Here is a 20,578-nt window from a genome sequence, read left to right on the forward strand (position 1 = left end):
CTCCACTCCTGAACGCCTCCTCCTTCACCAACCGTAGCTGTCTGAGCTTCGCTGTGAACCAAGGCTTGTCGTTGTTGTACCTCACCGTGGTGCGTGATGGTACACAAATGTCCTCACAGAAACTGATGTAGGACGTGACAGCCTCAGTAAACTCGTCCAGACTGTTGGAAGTAGCCCTGAAAATGTCCCAGTCGGTGCAGTCCAGACACGCCTGAAGATCTCCCACAGCTTCACTGGTCCACTTCTTGGATGTCCTCACAACAGGTTTAGAGAGCTTTAACTTCTGCCTGTATGCAGGAACCAGGTGGACCATGGCGTGGTCAGAGTGACCCAGTGCAGCTCTGGGGACGGCGTGATAAGCACTGCTTACTGTGGTGTAACAGTGATCCAGAATGTTCTCCTCTCTGGTCGGGCATTTAATAAACTGTTTGTATTTGGGGAGTTCGTGGGTGAGATTTCCTTTGTTAAAGTCACCGAGAACAATAACTAAGGAGTCCGGGTTTGTCCGCTCCACACACAGTATCTGGTCGGCGAGTGTGCGCTGTGCCTCCTGCACGTTAACCTCCGGTGGAATGTAAACACCGACCAGTATGAATGAAACGAACTCACGGGGGGAGTAGAAGGGTTTGCAGTTTATGGAAAAAGTTTCCAGAACAGGAGAACAGTGCTGTTGAATTACTGTCACGTCGTTACACCAGCTACTGTTAATATAGAAACAGAGACCTCCACCTTTTTTCTTGCCGCTGAGTTCTGTGTTGCGATCCGCTCTCAGGAGTTGGAAGCCTGCCAGCTGCAGGGCCGAGTCCGGGATCGTTTCACACAGCCACGTCTCCGTGAAGCACAGAACGGAAGATGAATAAAAGTCTCTGTTCCTTGCCAACAGCAGCTGAAGTTCGTCTACTTTGTTTCCCAGTGAACGCACGTTGGAGAGAAATATTCCAGGTAACGGTGTGCGAAGTCCGCGTCGGCGGAGGCGCACGAGCGCACCGGCCCTTTTTCCTCTCCTCCGGCGTTTCACTGCATGAACACAGGTGAGGGCAGCTGAGGCCAGAATGTCCAATAAATCCACAGATGAGGCGATAAAAGTGGGGAGTAAATCATCAGGGGTTGAGTCCCTGAGGTTCATGAGCTCTTCTCTGGTGTAAGAGCCCCCGGTATTATAACAGAACACACTATTAACAGACAAAATAACACAAAACAACGCGCACCAAACGACCGTGGCTGCCATCCGCGGCGCCATCTTGCATCTAAGGAAAAACCTTAGAAAATGGTTGAGACGGTCTGACTCTGTACCATTACATAACAGCTAATACTAAGCTGTTATATTCCATTTGTTCTGAAATATTACTTCTGATAAAAAAAAAATAATGAGAATAAATATACATATATAGATAGGCTATATATCCGATCCCTGATCGGGATGTAACGTCCGATTTCCATCAAGTCTGAAACCACGTGATCGGCCCCGATTTCCGATCACGTGATCGGATCAGGACATCCCTAATAATCTCAGAGCTTGAAGTTTCCAAAACTGAGAAAATTTTAGGTTATCCTATGTGGTGGACTTTCTGTCCATAAATAAAGCTAATCTGTTTTTGAGACTATCTTCAAAATTCACTTCCTACAGTCAATATAAAGAGCAGTGAAAGAACAGAGACATGGTGACCGCTCCTCACGCTCTCGTTTCCTCTTACTTCTCTATCTTTCCACCCACACCAACTTTTTACATCTTTCTCTTCTCATTCTCAGCCTCTCTGTAAAAGTGGCTCTTGGGGAGTTCAGCTCAAGGCGAATATTGAAGATTGAAAGGAAGTATCTGATTTCACATGGCAGAACTCTTTTGGGCGACATTAAAAAAATAGGGGTAAAGACATCAACAGCTAGGGCTGGATAGTGCCACCTTTCATTTGGGTAACCTGGGTTCAAATCCCCTGCATGAAATGTACTATCTCCAGTAGGGGTCTTTAGGCAAGCCCCACTTACCCTACCCGCCTACCAGTCGCTTTGGAGAAAAGCATTTGCCAAATGCATAAACATAAAAACATTAATAACGCCTACGTACAGACACACTTCTATATCACTTCAGTAACCTCTCAGTGCTGCTTATTGTGGTGGCTTTCCCTCTGTTTTAGGAGGGTAAAAGTTAGGTCCAGCTCAGAGGGTTTATAATTCGCCTTTCTTAGAGGCTTAGGAGAAGAAACGTTTTAGAGTGAGTTGTTTTTTTTTATAAAAACAGGATTATACAACATTGGATTTCGTGTGATTCACTGTTAGTCACTACCTAGAGTCACTGAAATGCAAGTCTGTGTGTTTCTGCAAACAAAACAGCTGAGAGGTCGTGTCTCTGTGTCTGTTTGGATCTAACATGTGTGTTATGTCAATATGTGTTCTGATCTCTTGACATTCAGCCATACTATTAGACATTTACTGATGGGAAAATCTGATATTAGCCGAGGAAAAGTAATGTGGCACATGGGATGGGATTCTTGAACAGTCCCACCCACAAACTTACACACAAAGATGTACAATTCATCACAGAAGGCTACTTTCTTACAAATAACCATAAAACCTCTCCATTAAAGGGGACATATTATGTAAAAATCTTTTTTCTGTGCTTGACAGCATGCATGTGGGTACCTGGAGTCACTACCAACATTTTTTTTTGTTTTGGGCCCCATTCATCTAAAATCATGTAATTCAGTAAGCTGTTCAGAAGGGAGACCTTATAGCACTTTTCAAGGTTATCCAGGCTCTTTTTTTTGGTTTATCTCACCTTCAGATTTGCTCCAGATGATGGTGCATGTGCTCTATCGGAGAAGTGGGAAGTTGAAAAATCTCAGAAGTTGAAAAAAAACTGAAGAAATAAACGCGATAATAATGCTCTTCCAGTAATGTGCTGAGCGATTTACAGTGGCATAGTGGTCAAAATTTCTGTTAATGTTAACAATTAAGCAAGTGGAAGACGAAATTTTTTCTAAAAGACCTGAAGTTACAGATGATACATTCCCTTTATATTTTAAACAGAATCATGTTTCATTTTCATCTTTTACATTTTCAAAATAACAGAAAAGGAAAAAGGGCTTCAGCAAAAGTTTGGGCACTCTTCAGTTAATACCTAGTAGCACCTAGTTGTGTGAGACCTTAATTAGCCTGATAGGCTTGTTCACAATCATTGTTAGGAAAGACCAGGTGATGCAAGTTTCAAAGCTTTATAAATACCCAGACTCCCCTGACCTTGTCCCAATCAGCAGCCATGGGTTCCTCTAAGCAGTTGCCTAGTACTCTGAAACTGAAAATGATTGATGCCCACAAAGCAGGAGAAGGCTATAAGAAGATAGCAAAGCGTTTTCAGGTACGAATTTCCTCAGTTTGGAATGTAATTATGAAAATGGCAGGTAATAGGAGAAGTGGAAGTCAAAACAAGGTCTGGATTGCTAGAAAAGCAGTTTGACTGCAAGAGACCTCCAGCAAGATTTGGTAGACACTGGAGTTGTGGTACACTGTTCAACTGTTCAGCGACACATGCACAAATATGGTCTTCAGAAGAAAAACCTCTTCTGTGTCCTAACCACAAAATACAGCATCTGAATTTTGAAAAAGAACATTTAGACAAGCCTGATGCATTTTGGAAACTTTTTGGCCGGAATGAGCAAAGGTATGTTTGGAGAACAAAGGGCACAGTATTTCATGAAAAGAGCATCAGTCCAACTGTTTAGCATGGGGGTGGATAGATCATGCTTTGGGGTTGTATTGCAGCTAATGGCACAGGGAACATTTCACAGGTAGAGGGAAGAATGGATTTAATCAAATTCCAACAAATTATGGAAGCAAATGTAACACCATCTGTAAAAAAGCTGAAGTTAAAAAGAGGATGGCTTCTATAAATGGATAATGATCCTAAACACACCTCAAAATCCACAATGGACTACCTCATGAGGTGCAGGCTGAAGGTTTTGCCGTGGCCTTCAGTCTCCTGACCTTAACATCACTGAAAATCTGTGGATAGACCTCAAAAGAGCAGTGCGTGCAAGACAGCCCAGGAACCTCACAGAAAGGGAAGACTTTTGTAAGGAAGAATGGACGTAAATCCTCAAACAAGAATTTAAAGACTTTTGGCTGTCTACAATAAGAATTAACAAGCTGTGATACTTGCCAAATGGGGTTTTACTAGATATTGGGTGCCCTAACTTTTGCCCCGGCCATTTTTCCTTTTCTGTTATTTTGAAAATGTAAACGATGAAAATAAAACATGATTTTGTTTAAAATGTAAAAATATTGTATCATCTGTAACTTCATCCCTTTTGGATATCATATCATTTTTGGCCGGAATGAGCAAAGGTATGTTTGGAGAACAAAGGGCACAATTAAATTCAATTCAGTTTATTTATATCGCGCAAAGTTACAACAAATGTCATCTCAAGGCACTTAAATAATATAGTCCAATTCAAGCCAATGGGAGTTCATTTAATTGTAATCATAATTAATTTCAAAACAATCCAATTCATTCATTTAGAGCCAATTCAAAAACAATTTGCTAGCTAAGGAAACCAACAGATTGCACCAAAACTTGTCTTCAGTCAAATTTCCCGCACAGTATTTCATGAAAAGGGCATCAATCCAACTGTTAAGCATGGGGATGGATCGATCATGCTTTGGGGTTGTATTGCAGTTGGTGGCACGGGGAACATTTCACGTGTAGAGGGAAGAATGGATTCCATCAAATTCCAACAAATTCTAAAGCATATTTTCCACTTGCTTAATTGTTCACATAAACAGAAATTTTGACCAGAATGTATCATCCCAAACTTTTGCATGCCACTGTATATCCCAACACCATAATCTGACGTATAATTAATGTATCTTCAGTGCAGCTGTTATGTTCTGCTGCAAACGTTTTCAAAATTTGGGCCAATTCAACTCAGGACTCGCTCTAAGACTATGCCTAAAAGAACCTGTGAAAGAGGTTCTGCAAGTACCAAAATAATCAACTTGAATAGAAGTGAAAATAAATGACTGAACATGGAGCTGCTGTAGTGTCTCTGTGTTATTTTGACTTAAGCATGTCAGACATTCTATTAAGGCCAGAGTGTATTGTGTCAGCTTGTGAAAAAAAATGGCACATCTACCGTAACTAAATGGGGACCACAATTGTGTGGACTCTTTAGACAAGTGAAAGCATCTGAGGGTGTAACTTTTAAGAATTTGCAAAGAAAAAAAAATGTATTGAGAAAAACATTTTTTCTTATTGGCAATCCTTGGTGAGGCTCTTTTACAATTCCTCACCCTGTGCAGACTTCGGTGTTAGTGATCCGCAGGGTTAATCTGTCTGACAAGATGGGGGAGGCTGTGGGTAAGCAGGGGCCATATACTGCAACAGTACTGGGATGGCACTGAGCTAGGCCAAGCTGCGATTATGACCTATATCAATAATTTACACACAGGATCTCCATGCTGCACCGAGCTGAAGACCTAATCATCATCACCAACATTAGTCAGGAGACTGGCAAGATTCCAGCAATATGCCAAGAGTGGAGATCAGAGATGGACAATCAGCAGCAGTGTTAATTTCGTCAACCAGGACGATGACGAAAATATTTCGTTAACGCCCCTTTTTCCCGTGCCGATGAAGAGACGATGACGCACAAAATTGCTTCCAGAAAATAAAATATGACGAGAATAAAAAATGATTTTCGTTAACGAGACTAAGACAAGACGAAATTTACAAGCCATGGACGAATGGACATTAAAAAAATGTAATTGTAAATTAATTAATTTGTAACTGTTGATATAAGTGTTTCTTGAACTTCGTAGAAGATTACGCGCTGTTGCCCTGTTTGTCCCTGCACGGTGCCTGTCCCACAGTGCCTCGCGTGGCTCAATCAGTAGTCGTTCAGTGAGTCGAGTTCAGTTGAGTTTAGGCCCTTCCCATGTCAAGTAACGTAGCCGGTAGCTAGCTATAACTTAACCGTAGCTAGTTCAACTTTGCAGTCCAGTAATGGCGTCGGGCTCGGATACCGGTATACGGTTTGTTGGAGCTGGGCGAAAACAACGCCTGGATGTATGGAGCCATTTCGTTTACAACGCGAAGGACAACAAAACAACCTGCATGATAATGATTGATCATGCCGCCGATGCCGGTGGTGGTGTGATATATGTAAAAAAGAGAATCAGTGTGTGGAGAAGTTCTATTCTGCACAGTAGGGGTGGAACGGTACAAAAAACTCACGGTTCGGTACGTACCTCTGTACGGACCCTTCGGTTCGGTACATTTTCGGTACAGTGCCGAAGGAGGCGTGTTGCGAGGTTCGAGCACATGTAATAGATATCTGAATCCTGCCTCTTCTACAGTGGAATATGGGCGCATAGCAGACACTGCATGAAAAGAGGGATTTGTGGATGTATGTGGGCCCCTTACATGTCCGCATACGTTAAGCCCCTGCATTTGCGGTGGTAAAAGTGAAAACTTGGCCCAAATTGTCGCAAATTGACCTGGCAACTGCTCCCCCATGCCCCCCTCCCCTCCCCTACTTAGGAGAGCCTTTAATATGTAAATGCCAGTGATCAGGTCAGGAGCTGCCACAGTCATTTTCAAGTGGGGTGGGGTGAGGTGAGGTGGGGGGTGGGCAGGCCTGTTTCTACACGTTCATCACTATCACCTCCAACTCCAGCCAAGTTTGTTGCTGTGTTGTCTTGAAAAAGAAGAGGTGCACGCTGTCTGCTGGTGACAGGTGATGCATATCTGTTTTTTTTTTCTCCCAAACACCTCTTTTGTAATACCGCTTTTTGTGGGCAAAATTCAAGGATTCAAGGATTCAAAGGTTTATTGTCATATGTGCAGTTAGAAACGTGTTTCCCTGAACAATGAAATTCTTTTCTTTGTTGCCCGCACTGGATGTCCAAATGTATAATAATAAAGATAAGATAAAGATAAAATAAGCATGCAACAGCAATATTCTAAAAGGTTTCTTAAATAAAATAGAAATATAGAAATAAAAATATAGAAATCTGGCCTGTATACATAATGTGCAGTAGTGCGCTCAGTGTTTTATTGTGTATGGCTTAATTCGGTGTCACAATGGTCACAATATCGCCGAGGTCTTTTCTTTGTCCTTGCAGAGTCCATTTTTGTGTCAAAACAGTGCAAATTGCCAGCTGTGGTCAGACAACATTAAATAGCAAAAGGACGGGAGGTTGTCTCGCGAGTATTCCGTGTAATGACGTATACGCATATGATTGGTGGAGCTTAACGGCTCGCATAAGCTCTCGTTCAATCACGTATGAGAAACATTGTGTCGTGCAGTGTAAACAAAAAGTTTAAGGAGCAGATCTGGCGGCAGAAAGGCAGACAGAAATCGCTGAGGTCCCGTGCTGTGAAAACTGCCCTGGTTTGCGGAATACAATGGCTGGAAGACGACTTGCTTTCAACTCCCCAGCAACTCTCTGCGGGTCTACAGGTTTGTGTGTTTTTTTCTACTTGCACATGACCATTTGATTGTTTAATTTTAGTCTTGTTGACACTGTACAGCACTTGGGACAGTTCTCGCTGATTTTAAATGTGCTGTATATTAAACTTACTTACTCACTTGCTTACAGGCAGATAAAATGAAAGTCCTGTTGAATGCTATGACCGGAATGTCTCGTATGGTGGCCAGCACTGTGGATACGGTCGTGGAGAGGGTTCTGGAGGGAATCGACCAGAGATTCGCTAGGTTGGAGGCAAGATGGCCGTCGAGAACGGACTGAAGTTACATTCCAGAGAAGTTGAAGAGCGCACCCCCAAGAGAAGGCGGATACAGAATCCGAAAATCGCGGTAAGAGTAGGTTATTGACTGTGGCTTTAGGCTAAACTCAACTTAATTGTGTCCATCACGTGAAAACCAGTGTGAGTTGCTTTATTTAAAAAAATGAATTTCGTGTTTTCAATTTATAGGAAGCAGTTCGCCGCCTGCATAACTCACCGTGGCATTATAATCCAGGTCAAGGGTAAGAATAAGTGAATGTTCTCCCAATATCTAGTTGAGTTGGACCCGATGTTACGTTACGTCAATGCAGTTTTTTTTTATTAACCATAGGACTATTGTTTTTACAGGCTACTGTCATCTCACAATATGGATGTAACGAGTCGCTCGAAGGAGGCGGTGTCAAACAGTCCGAACTTCAGAGAGGCAGACGGGGACACTATCGAGGGTGAGCGGCGCTGACTTTTACCACGGCTGGCACTGATACTTTTAAGCACTGGTCATTTTATTCATTCCTCTTGTTTGTTTGTTTTAGCTGCGTGACGGACCTGTGTGCTGTGCTACAGGCGCGTCTTGAAGCCAACCCGAAATACTCACAGTCTCACCACAGAAGAGTGAAAGAGAGTAAGAACATATACGCTGTCAATATGACTTTCGTTACTTTATAGACAAGTTGTCAATATGCTGTGCATGGATAGACTATGTTTTGATTATTTATTGGTTATTCCAACAGCTCCCAGAAGCCAGCTTCTGATCCAGGATGAGGACGTCTGACAACTCCCGCAGACCCTGCAGGGACCGGAGTAATGCGGATTCCAAACGGCGGCGTTTAGACTTATTGTGTATATTGTAGGCTACAGCAGTGTGTGTGTATATAGTTTTCAATTCTTTATTATCAATATGGTTCTTATTACAATGTAAGCTATGTACATTGTGTGGTGTGGCAATAAAAGCGCTTTAAAAAAAAAAAGTTTCCTTTTTCATTTCCTCAATAGATTCACGTCATTCATGCCTGCATTCATAGCCTAGTCATAGTGCAGCTTATAAGAATGACGTGAATATATGAAGTACACAAACATCCCAGGAATATTAGTAATCATAATCACAATTATTAATCATAATTGCTGAGTGATATGACCATATAAAGTATGCATATATTAACCTTATTGGCCAATGGGCGGTCAGCTTTACAGGAGCTTTTTTATGTAATCACGTGCCTTTTTCGTCCAATACCAGCGAGGCCAGTGAGAGGTCCAGGCACTCTCACAGCGGGGTGCTAATCGCTGAGCCATTAGCACCCCGCTGTGAGAGCCCGCTGCGAGTCGGGTTCGTTTCCGACGATTTTCTCGCTCAACAAACTTAAAGTTTGTCTGCCTGCAAGCGCCCAGGTGCGTCCGAAAATTAGGCAAATTCACGGATGTTCACTGCCGTCCACAGTGACACAAATCCCTCTTTTCGTGCAGTGAGATGCAATGTAAATTCCAATTGCTTCGGTAATTTGTTTTGCTCTGCATGTATTCGTATCCAGGGGTTGTTGTAATACATTTGGGAGACGTAATTGGTCGGGTCTTTTCATGGTTCTATAGCAACGCATCTGACGGAGGTGTTTGGTGGTCGGTAGCTACGCCACATGTCATGCTATCACGGCTGAAATGTTTCATCATACCACACAGACAGAACCGGCGCGTGTTTAATAAGTTAAACTTACACGTTGTCTCCTTTGTCTGCGGCGCTCTGCTCTCCTTTCTTCCTTCATGAAACGAAGTATCACCTGCGCTTGATCCTGACTCTGTGTGCTTTTCCAGCCTCGATATTAGACGCTTGATGTGATTGTCCATGATTAATATCACCGTCATGCATACCATGAACACGGTGGCCTCCCCGCTCTCCATATTAGTTTCTTTGTGGTGTTTTTTCGTCTCTCGGGTTTTGTTTTGTTCCGTTTTGTTGTTGAATGTGGCGCTAAACGGCTAACGGCTAACGGCTAAAGGGCGGATTATACTTCTGCGTCTATCATCTTGACGTGTTGCTTTGCTCTGGTCGCGAACCACTTTTCATGTTATGGTTCTGCAACCTCGGTCTGGAATTTCTCGGGACGCACAGCAGTTTCCCCTCGCGAGAATTTCGGTGGGCGGTGACGAGAACTTCGGGGGCGTTTATCTTTCAAAAAAAAAAAAAAAAGTGTATGCAAGATATGGATCTGGAGTTGCTCGACATCGAAGAAGAACAGCTTCTTTTATTGGAGTTGGCGAAAATGCAAAGGAGGAAGCCACACAGACAACCGGAAAGGCACACCGCGGACCAATCACAGCCGCTTTTGTCTGCGCACTTCCGTTGGTGGTCTGCGTGCGTCCGACGTGTAGTCAGGATTTTTCTGAGGTGCACGACAACGCGCGCAGAGCCTCTGCGTGGGGGAGTGGTCAAGATTTTGACGCTCGCAGAGGCTCTGCGTCCGAGCGTCAGAGGCTTTGCGCCTGAAGCATAAATCAGGCTTAACACGTCACTGACGCGGACGGCTGCGCGTGGCACATCAGTCCCGACTCATGTGCGAATGCAGACTGAAACAGCTCCGCTGGGGAAGGACAGTTATCAGAACGAAATTCGAGTAGGACAGTTCTGATAACTGCGTTCTTATAACTACTCTGTCCGAAAGTGTATATCTCTACGGACCAATCAGACCTTGCATGTGGCAGTGTTTAAATGGGTCCTGAAGGAAACTCTTGCAAAATAACAGTTCCGCGTTCAGAAAACTTCCGTACCGTGTGTATTCTGCGTGGAAATGCGCGTACCGAACCGTGACCCCCGTACCGTGACGGTTCGGTACGAATACATATACCGTGCCGGCCCTACTGCACAGTGTTATATAAATAAAATAGAGAAAAAGAGAAGCAGTGTGTGGAGGTTTTATTCTGTACAGTGTGATATATGTTAAAAAGAGAAGCAGTGTGCGGAGAAGTTCTATTATGTACAGTGTTGACTAAAATGACTAAAATTTGACTAAGACTAAAATTGATTTTCGACATAAGACTAAGACTAAATTTAAAAAAAGCTGACGAAATTAACACTGATCAGCAGCAAATTTACCATCCCTGCCCTGAGACTATGCCTAAAAGAACCTGTGGAAGAGGAACTGCACGTACCCAAATAATCAGCTTGAATAGAGGTGAAAATAAATGACTGAACATGGAGCTGCTGTAGTGTCTCTGTATTATTTCGACTTCAGCATGTCAGACATTCTATTAAGGCCAGAGTTTATTGTGTCAACTTGTGAAAAAAATGGCACATCTGCCGTAACTAATTGGAGACCACAATCGTGTGGACTCTTTAGATAAGTGAAAGCATCAGAGGGTGTACCTTTTAAGAATTTGTAAAGGAAAAAAAAAATATTGAAAAAAAAAACATATTTTCTTATTGGCAATCTTTGGTGAGGCTCTTTTACGAATCCTCACCTCTTCGGTGTGAGGTGATCCGCAGGGTTAATCTGTCTGACAAGATGGGGGACGCTGTGGGTAAGCAGGGGCCATATACTGCAACAGTACTGGGATGGCACTGAGCTAGGCCAAGCTGTGACTATGACCTATATCAATAATTTACACACAGGATCTCCATGCTGCACCGAGCTGAAAACCTAATCATCATCATCACTAACATTAGTCAGGAGACTGGCAATATGCCAAGAGTGGAGATCAGAGATGGACAATCAGCAGCAAATTTACCATCCCTGTCTTGGTTAATACTTTTTAGTTGTCTAAACTAAAACTATTAAAACCTGCTCAAGAGGAGAAACATTTAACAGGAAAAACTGTTAGAAGTCAGTGTGTAAATTTCACAAAAAGAACACAAATGGCCCAAAGAAAGTTCAAATCAACACTTTGTTAGCTTACATGATGTGTTTGTCTCTTCAGCTCTCTTTTACTCTGAGATCTATTATTTCCATGACAACCACTTTCAATTAGAACAGTAACTAGTTTTTCCCACATTATATTAAGCTTGATGGGAGCTAAAAAATGCAGACTGTGTCAGTCAGCACCCTATGATATTCAAATGTGGACATTTAAGGGGTGACAAAATTAATTGTTGCCTTTTCCATTACAGAAAAGACAATGGGTCAACATATTGTCTGTAAGTGTGCCATTTTATTTGTTATGTCATGTTATTCTCTAACTCTCCCTGTATCCTCTTCCATCTGTAAAACCAGTCAACATAACTTACTGACTGAAAAGAGTGAAAGTTTGAAGGGCAGTTGTCAGAGGTGGATCAAGCTTCCTGCCAGTATTTCTGGCAGTGAGATGATATATGCTGGATTAAAAAGGACCAACAAATAACCAAAATGCAACATCCCCAGCCTCATCCTTGGTGCTCTATTTTTCAATGAGAACAAAAAGTTGACTTTCCAGACAAGACTGCAAATAGCTGCTGATGATGCTCATATTATTTAGTTAACGTCAATCCAAAAAACACTTTGCATAACAAGCATCAGATGCTTCTGGTAGCTCTGGCAAGTCTGCGTGAAGAGAAGAAAGGAGAAGAGAGCAATAGAAGGGAGCGTTGGAGAAGGGAAATGCTGCGTTATAGATGGGGGGTTGGGAGTCAGGTAGTCAGGGAGGCAGGCAAGACTACACCAGACAGTCTATCTCTCTTTGACCCCCTGTCTGATTCCATGTGTGTATATTTATGTGTGGGTGCACTAGTGAGTGTCCGCTCTCCCAAACCAGACAATAGACAAGGCCCTGTGCCTGATTGGGGTCAGCTGGTGGCTGCTGGAGGGAAAGGAGGAGGTGGTGGTGGTTGTAGTAGGAGGAGAGGGGAAGAGGAGATGGGGTGGGAGGTAGGTATCAGACACCACTGTCTGATGGGTGTCTGGACTGGGATGGAGAGGGACCAAAAATCAGACAGCCCTCTGAATTGCTAATGAAGAGAGAAAAGGAAGAACAGAAGCAGAAGAGGGATGTGGGCACCCGAGGCTTCTTTTACTTACTCCTATACATATCCTGTGCCACTTGACTCCTGGCTGAGCTGTTTTCATATTTCTTGAAGCCACAAACTTTCCTTACCCTTATCTCTTGATCTCTGTGTCTAAAGACGACATAAATAACACATTGTTGTCACAGGTGGAGCTGATTACACACAATCAGTGTCTTCCTGTGACATAATGCAAAGACTTTGTGTGATAAACACTGAGGGGGGCACAAATTCCAAACTAAACACCACAACTTGCTGTCACATACTGCAGTGGTCTGTTAATGATTTAGTCATTGATTAAACTAATCTTCTGCCTCGTCTAAAATCTGGCACCTATATCACCAATAACTCAACTTGACCAAGGTCGGTATGCTTTAGAAGAAATCAGGACAGTCAATGGTCAAAATGATGCTTTTCAGTGTTTCCCGCAGCGCATTAGAGTCAAGGCGGCCGCCTTGGCGAACTGGCACTACCGCCTTGCCAACGTTCCCAAAAAAAAAAAAAAAAAAAAAAAAAAAAAATGTTTTCTTTTTTAAACCGAAGTAATAACACAGCCATATAGAATCTGTGGTAATAATGCTTTGCCAGGCTCAGACAAGACAGCATTGATAACATTGAATTGCGACACCTACTGGTTGGATATGGATATATGGAGTCTGTCGGCCCAGGACCAATTTTCTTTGATCATCGGAAGAGACACTGGAAATAACTGTTGTCTTCGTCGTCGTCATTGGGGAATGATATGCGAAAAGGTAGGCAATTAATTATAACTGATCATGAAAACTTACTATTTGAACTGTGTCAGACCAAATTCTTGCTTATGTGCTCTGTTTAATTAAGATAGGCTTTATGTCTTAATTTCGATATGCTAGCATGTTTGTTTGACGTTAACACGCGGCTTTTTTTTTTTTGCTTTCTCGCGTGCGTAGTGAATGGCAGGGAAAAAGCAGACTACAATTTCAGGATATTTCGAGCAGAGGAGTCGGTCGACTTCACCGGCGTCTGCATCGAGCCGTCCGCCTCCTTCACCACCTCAGGAACACCCTCAAACTTCGAGTTCTAAACACAGAAGTAGTGGGTGGAACCCAGAGTGGGGTACAGACGTGAAATATGCAGGTTGGCTGTACCATACTGAACACGGTGTGTAGGCTGACATTGATTTTGTTCGAGTGTTATTTTATTATTATTATTATTTATTTTTTTGGGGGGGGGGCATATATTCTGACATAGAAGTTGTATTACACCCAATCTGTCCTGCAGGGATGTTTTGCAGAATATGTAGGGCCAATCGCCACCGTGTTACACGTGGTTCTGCAGCGCGTTCATTCATTGAGGTGCCCTGCACTAACTATAGGAGAGACGCGCTTGACCAACACACGAGGTCCGCTCATCACTCTGCAAGCGTTGCCATGACTGCCCAGTCGGGTCGAAGTATGTTTTTTTTTTTTATTATTTCATATGATTGATTTGATAACTGCACAAAATAAATACAATAAAAATACAACTCCTCCCTTTTTTAATGATCATTTTAGACCTGTCCATCAGTGAAGCATTTCAGCCCATCCTGAACTTAGAACATGAGGCCATAATTGGTGGGTTTAAATGTCTATATTGGCTTGTTAAGAGAGAAATGGCGCATCACACGAATTATGGCACACTACAGGAGCTTGCAGAACTACTTGGCTGTGATTATTTTGCCAAATTGAAGGTAGGACTTAAAAATACAATGTAGGCTACTATGTCTGTGTGTGCTTGTGTTGAAGTCTTAAACACAAAAAGTGTGGTATTGGTCAAATTGTAATAGGCCTATATTTTTCTAGATTGATCAAAGGATAAATTACACATCACACAGAATTGTGGATGAATTGCTCCAAATACTGGCTGCAGTAGTGGAGGAGCCGATTTTGAATGTCATCAGGACTTCAAAGGCCATTGGCATCGAAATGGATGAATCCACAGATGTGTCTGTTCAGAAACAGCTGGACATTCACATCAGGTAATTAATACAAATTTAAAAAAAATGTATTGAAGAGTCATTGTATGTAAAAACAGCACTCTAAAAATGCATTTACACTTTTTAGGTACACAGACAAAGATGGACAGCTTTTCTGTCAATTTCTTGATCTAGTAGCAATACCAGATGGCACAGCCTCAACCATTGCAAATGCTGTAAAAGAGGTAATAATAAAAAAACAAATACCTCAGGACCGCATCTATGGCCTTGGCACAGATGGGGCAGCAGTGATGATAGGTATGTGAGTAGCCTATGTGAAATGTGAAGTAAAAAGTAATTTGACTTAAGTTCATAATTATTGTGCCTTACATTCTAACACATTTTTTGTTGTAGGAAAACGCAATGGTACTGCTAAGCTACTGTCAGACACCTGGCCAGGACTGGTCTCGGTGCACTGTGCCGCTCACCGTCTGGCACTTGTGTGCAAAGATGCCGCACAGGAGGTCCCTTACATGAACATATTCCGGAAGCACCTGCAGGACTTGCACCTGTATTTTCGGAATAGTGCAAACCGCACCAGCGCTCTTAAGAGAGCTGCAGCTGTCCTCAATGTAGCAGACTTAAAAGTCACGGTAAGAGAAAATGGTTCACAGAAAATTCCTAATTGAAATTTGCAGTTGAGTTTGAATTTGCAGATCTCATTCATTTTGAAATGCCATTCCAGGAGGTTAAGGACACTAGGTGGCTGTCCCAGGAAAAGGCCATTTCAAACCTTCAGAGAAATTTGCCTGCCGTCCTTGCCACTTTAGCAGAGGAGGCAGACACCCGAAAAGACCCAGAGGCTCGGGGGTTGTACACTTACTGTGCAACCTACCGATTTGTTGCTGCAGTTCTTATGCAGGCCGATATCCTGCCTCACCTGACCCAGCTGTCAAAGCTGTTTCAGAAGGAGGACGTAAACTTCCTGGCAATCAGTGAGCATGTAAGCCATTATTAAATATATTTCTTTAGTAGGCCTACTTTGCTTCAATTATTGCTGAAATTATACCATTAACTTGTCCCCACTGTACATGTAATTGCTGATTTACATATGGTTCACTCTAGGGCTGAACGATATATTACATTTGCGATAATATCGCGATATGACCAAGTGCAATTTTCTAATCGCAAAGGCTGCGATTATAACAAAAAAAAAAAAAAAAAAAAAAAAAAAAGGCTGCGATTATACTCTGTTCACGTGACATGCGCGAGTAAAACATGTGATATGATCAAACGAGATTGTCTAACCACAGAGGCTGCACTCAGGTCACGTGACACGGGGAGCAAAGTTATGAAACAGTCTACCGGAGAGGACTCGCAAACAAAGCTGTAACCTACACAATGGCCTCAGGCTCAACAGAACCAGACCCTGCGGGGATGCTAGTTTCAAAGAGGAACTGCACATCAGTCGTGTGGGACTATTTTGGTTTTAAAGTGATGGTTCGGAGTAGATTCACCGGGTCATTTGAACCGTGACATCCAGCCAAGTAGCCCACCCGAAGTTTTTCCGATCTTGGCCGAACATCAGCCGAGTTAGCTTAGCCGAGTTAGCTTATCCCGAATAGCTTAGTAGACTACAAGCGCTAACGGACCCTGGCAGTATCTCCAAAATTACCACACTAAAATCACATGCCATGACACCAAACTTCTACAGTAGTACAAATATGGTCTGTACTCACAAAACGATGCATTTGGAAGTTTGTACATAGTCCAGGAGTTTATTATTATCAACACAAGCCTGATAGCTTTTCTGCTGCTAAAGCTGCGTCGACGTCACTTCTGGGAGCTGGGAGCTTCAAAGTAAGATGAGGGTTGATCTACTACTGTAGACAACAAAGCAAGGCTGCTTAATTTCTCCATTGATAAAATAAATTCACAACTCTACAACATAAAAATTCATGTAGAATATAGCATATACTTTGTTGTCTACAGTAGTAGATCAACCCTCATCTTACATTGAAGCTCCCAGATCAAGGAAGTGACGTCGACGCAGCTTTAGCAGCAGAGAAGCTATTAGGCTTGTGTTGATAATAATAATCTCCTGGACTATGTACAAACTTCTAAATGCATCGTTTTGTGAGTACAGACCATATTTGTACTACTGTAGAAGTTTGGTTCATGGCATGTGTTTCCTTGTTCCTTGTCAACACTTTATGCTCAGATGTTTGTAAGCTCAAAATATACCATTGTTGTATGTTCAAATATACTGTTTTGTTAAATAAAAATGTCAGTCATCAATTCATGCATCACCTCATGTCATCATAACAGAGGTCTGTCTTCCAGGAAAGAACAGTTTAAAATTAATGTAATATAGTTTTAGCCATACTGTATGATGTATTGCTTGTCTTTGTTTAATAATACAGAAGACAAAGACCTTAAAAAATAATCGCATATCGCATCGCAATCGCAATATTGGCGCGAAAAATCGCAATTAGATTATTTTCCATAATCGTTCAGCCCTAGTTCACTCATAAGGTTCCAGTTACCATTGAGACTCTGCGGCAAATAAAAGAAGCAGGAGATCAGCAGGCACCTGGGTCCTTTCTTGCTCAGGTGACGGAGAGGGTGAACCTCCTCAACATTGATGCCGAAGAGGAGAGGATGGCGAGACGAAGGGAGCCTACCTCCACAACCTTCTGGAGCCGTTTCCAGACTCAGGTAAGCAATTATAGCCGCTTTCGGACTGTAGGAACCTTTGGCAGTTCTAATAACCTTTTAATCCGCGGGGCCGTTTTCTCCCGTGTTCGGACATACAGGAACTCGGGGCTTTCTCCCTTAGTTCCTATAACTATTTAGCTCCTTCTCCGAGGTCGGGTCTTTTCATAGTTCTATAGAACGATCTGAGGGAGGTGTGTGGTGGTCGGTAGCTACGCCCCATGTCATGCTATCACGGCTGAAATGTTTCCTCATATGACACAGACACAACCGGCGGGTGTATAATAAGTTAAACTTACACTGGTCTCATTTCTCTGCAGCGCTCTGCTCTCCTTTCTTCTTTCATGAAATAAAAAAGTATCGTCTCCTGACTCTCTCTGTGAGCTTTTCCAGCCTCGATATTAGACGCCTGATGTGATTGTCCATGATTAATATCACCATCATGCAGATCATAAACACAGTGGCCTCCCCGCTCTCCATATTAGCTTCTTGGTGGTGTTTTTTCTACTCTCCTTACTTTTACCGTTTTGTTTTGTGTTTGAATGTAGCGCTAAACGGCTAACGGCTAACACGTCACTGAAGCAGACGGCTGCGCGCGGCGCATCAGTCCCTATCAGGTCCCGACTCATGTGCGAATGCAGACTGAAACAGTTCCGCTGGGGAAGGATAGTTATCAGAACGAAATTCGAGGAGGGTAGTTCTGATAACTACTTTCTTAGAACGGTCTGTCCGAAAGCGGCTATTGAGTTATATTACTAGTCTCAATTTCTAAAATTACCCCTAGGTACAACTAAGGAAAACTCATTGATAGGTCATGGAGCCTTACATAGATGGTCTGATTAAACATCTGGAGCTGAGGTTCCAACAAGTTGGCATACTTGGAGCATTCAGCATTTTTGGGGCAAGGCTGCAAGACACCACTGCATTCGAATACCTGAAGATGCTTGCCCAGCAGTTCAGCATCATCAATGAGAGTGCACTTATACAGGAGTGGCAGTCATTCAAGGTCCTTGTCAATTCAGGAACGTTGAAGGTGAGGCATTATCTTAAATAACCTTACGTAATCAATCCTAAATTGCTTATATGTAGATTCTTGGTTTTACATGACTTTTTTTCCCTAATCCATCAGGACAAGTCCCAATTGGAAGTCCTAACATCAATGGCGTCAGGGTACGATGAGCTGCATCTCCTCTACCCTAACCTGTCCCTTCTGGCTGCCATCGCCCTCACCATACCGGTCTCCAGTGTCAATTGTGAGAGAGACTTCTCAGCCATGAACAGGGTGAGTCTTATCATTAATATACTATCTGAAAATCAGAATGTTAGTTGACAGCTGTGAGTAAAAATCAAAATTTTTTGTCTTTCTGTAGATCAAGACAGACTTGCGGAATAGGCTGCAGGGTGACAGCCTCACAGCCTGTATGAAAATCAGCATTAATGGACCATCAGTGGGGCAGTTCAATTACAGCAGGGCACTTGAAGTTTTTTTTGAAAAGCCAAGGAGGATAGCGTGCAGTGACACAAGTTGCCAAATGTGCCATAAGTAGACAATTTTGCACTTAAGCACTTTAAATGTTTTCCCTCCATATGTTGTGTCTGTTGTACTGTACACATTCATTGGGGGCCTAGCAGCGAAGCTGCGAAGGCACCCATTGTGTTAGTAGCTTTTCTTATTGGGGGTCCTAGCAGCGAAGCTGCAGGAACCCATTGAGTTAGTAGCTTTTCCTATTATTATTATTATTATTATTATTATTATTATTATTATTATTCCTCTACTTTCTGTTGCAATTGAAGTCTATGGCAGCCCCATGAACGCTATGGTAAAAAGTTGTGAAATTTGGCACAAGTAATCAGCCAAGTGCCAAAGCCAAAGTCAAGAATTTTCATGCCCCAAGAGCTTACTCTCTCGCCAAGGAAAATCATGACGTCATCTGCGCCATTTTTTATTGTCCGCCATTTTGAATTTAATCGAAAACCTTCAAAAAGCATTTCAGGCCACTGAGATTGTCCGATCTCCACGGGACTTGGCACATAGAATCTTCAGACCAAGCCGCACAAAAGTTATCATGTGGATTTTTTCATTTCACTTTCATTTGCATGTGGCAGCCAATCAAACTCCACGCCCACGCGCAAACAAGACGTTAGGCCATATCTTTGCCATTTATTGATGTATCGATGCCAAACTTGGTGCATGAACTCACGACGCCTTCCTGAACGGCCCAAGCCTTGCCTATTGTGGCGTCCTGCTAGGACCCCCACATCGCTGCTTGCAGCTATATTTATTAATCCGTTTCCGCTGCAATTGAAGTCTATGGCAGCCCCATGAACGCTATGGTAAAAAGTTGTGAAATTTGGCACACGTAATCAGCCAAGTTCCAAAGCCAAAGTCAAGAATTTTCATGCCCCAAGAGCTTACTCTCTAGCGCCACCAACACGTCAAAGTTTAAAGTGCATTCAGCCTAATAACTTTGGACTACTTGGTCCAAATTTCACAAATGAGACATCGTTGGAATCCTTGGATCATGACGAGTCCAACGCACCCTATGACGTCAATTTGCATGTGCCTAGATTTTCCGCCATTTTGAATTTTATGAAAAAGCTTAAAAAAGCATTTCAGGCCACTGAGATTGTCCAATCTCCACGGGACTTGGCTCATAGAATTTTCAGACCAAGCTGCACATAAGTTATCATGTGGATTTTTTTATTTCACTTCCGTTTACCCGCGGCAGCCAATCAAACTCTACGCTGACGCGCAAACGTGACATTTGGCCGTATCTCTGCGATGCATTGATGTATCGATGCCAAACTTGGTGCATGGACTCACGACGCCTTCCTGAGCAGCCCAAGCCTTGCCTATTGTGCCATTTTGCTAGGCCCCCACATCGCTGTTCTGTTTTTTTAATGTAAATAGTTAACAATGTAAATAAAAAAGTGTTACAGCTTCGTTATTGCTCTAACAGCCCCCGTCACATTCCAAGTACCCCCCCCCCGGTCGACAACTTACCACCTTGACTAAGCAATTTCCTGCGGGAAATACTGCTTTTCTTTCTTTCTTTTTTATTTTTTGGAAGATCAATTTTACCAGTTTTCGTTTTTCCCTTCATCTGATGAAATCTAAAAGTTTAATGATATCAAATGCTATCAATACGATTTCTAAGTAGCCTCAGGTTAATCACATTTAAGGTGTTGGCGATTGTCAAAAAGAATTGTAAATACCGGCCCCTATGAA

General features: G+C 42.7%; 1 protein-coding gene and 1 long non-coding RNA gene across 2 annotated transcripts in view; one reads left to right on the forward strand and one right to left on the reverse strand.

Annotated features, from left to right (window-relative positions):
* The window catches only part of LOC142379632 (low-density lipoprotein receptor class A domain-containing protein 4-like), a 73,265-nt gene that overhangs the window by 32,329 nt on the left and 20,358 nt on the right, over positions 1-20,578 (reverse strand). The gene's annotated exons all lie outside the window — the stretch shown is intronic.
* Positions 8,150-8,596, forward strand: LOC142380645 (uncharacterized). Its single transcript, XR_012769850.1, has 3 exons — positions 8,150-8,187; positions 8,275-8,363; positions 8,473-8,596. It is a non-coding gene; the product is annotated as an uncharacterized LOC142380645 (long non-coding RNA).

Source organism: Odontesthes bonariensis, chromosome 5 (genome assembly GCF_027942865.1).
Source record: "Odontesthes bonariensis isolate fOdoBon6 chromosome 5, fOdoBon6.hap1, whole genome shotgun sequence".
NCBI lineage: Eukaryota > Metazoa > Chordata > Actinopteri > Atheriniformes > Atherinopsidae > Odontesthes > Odontesthes bonariensis.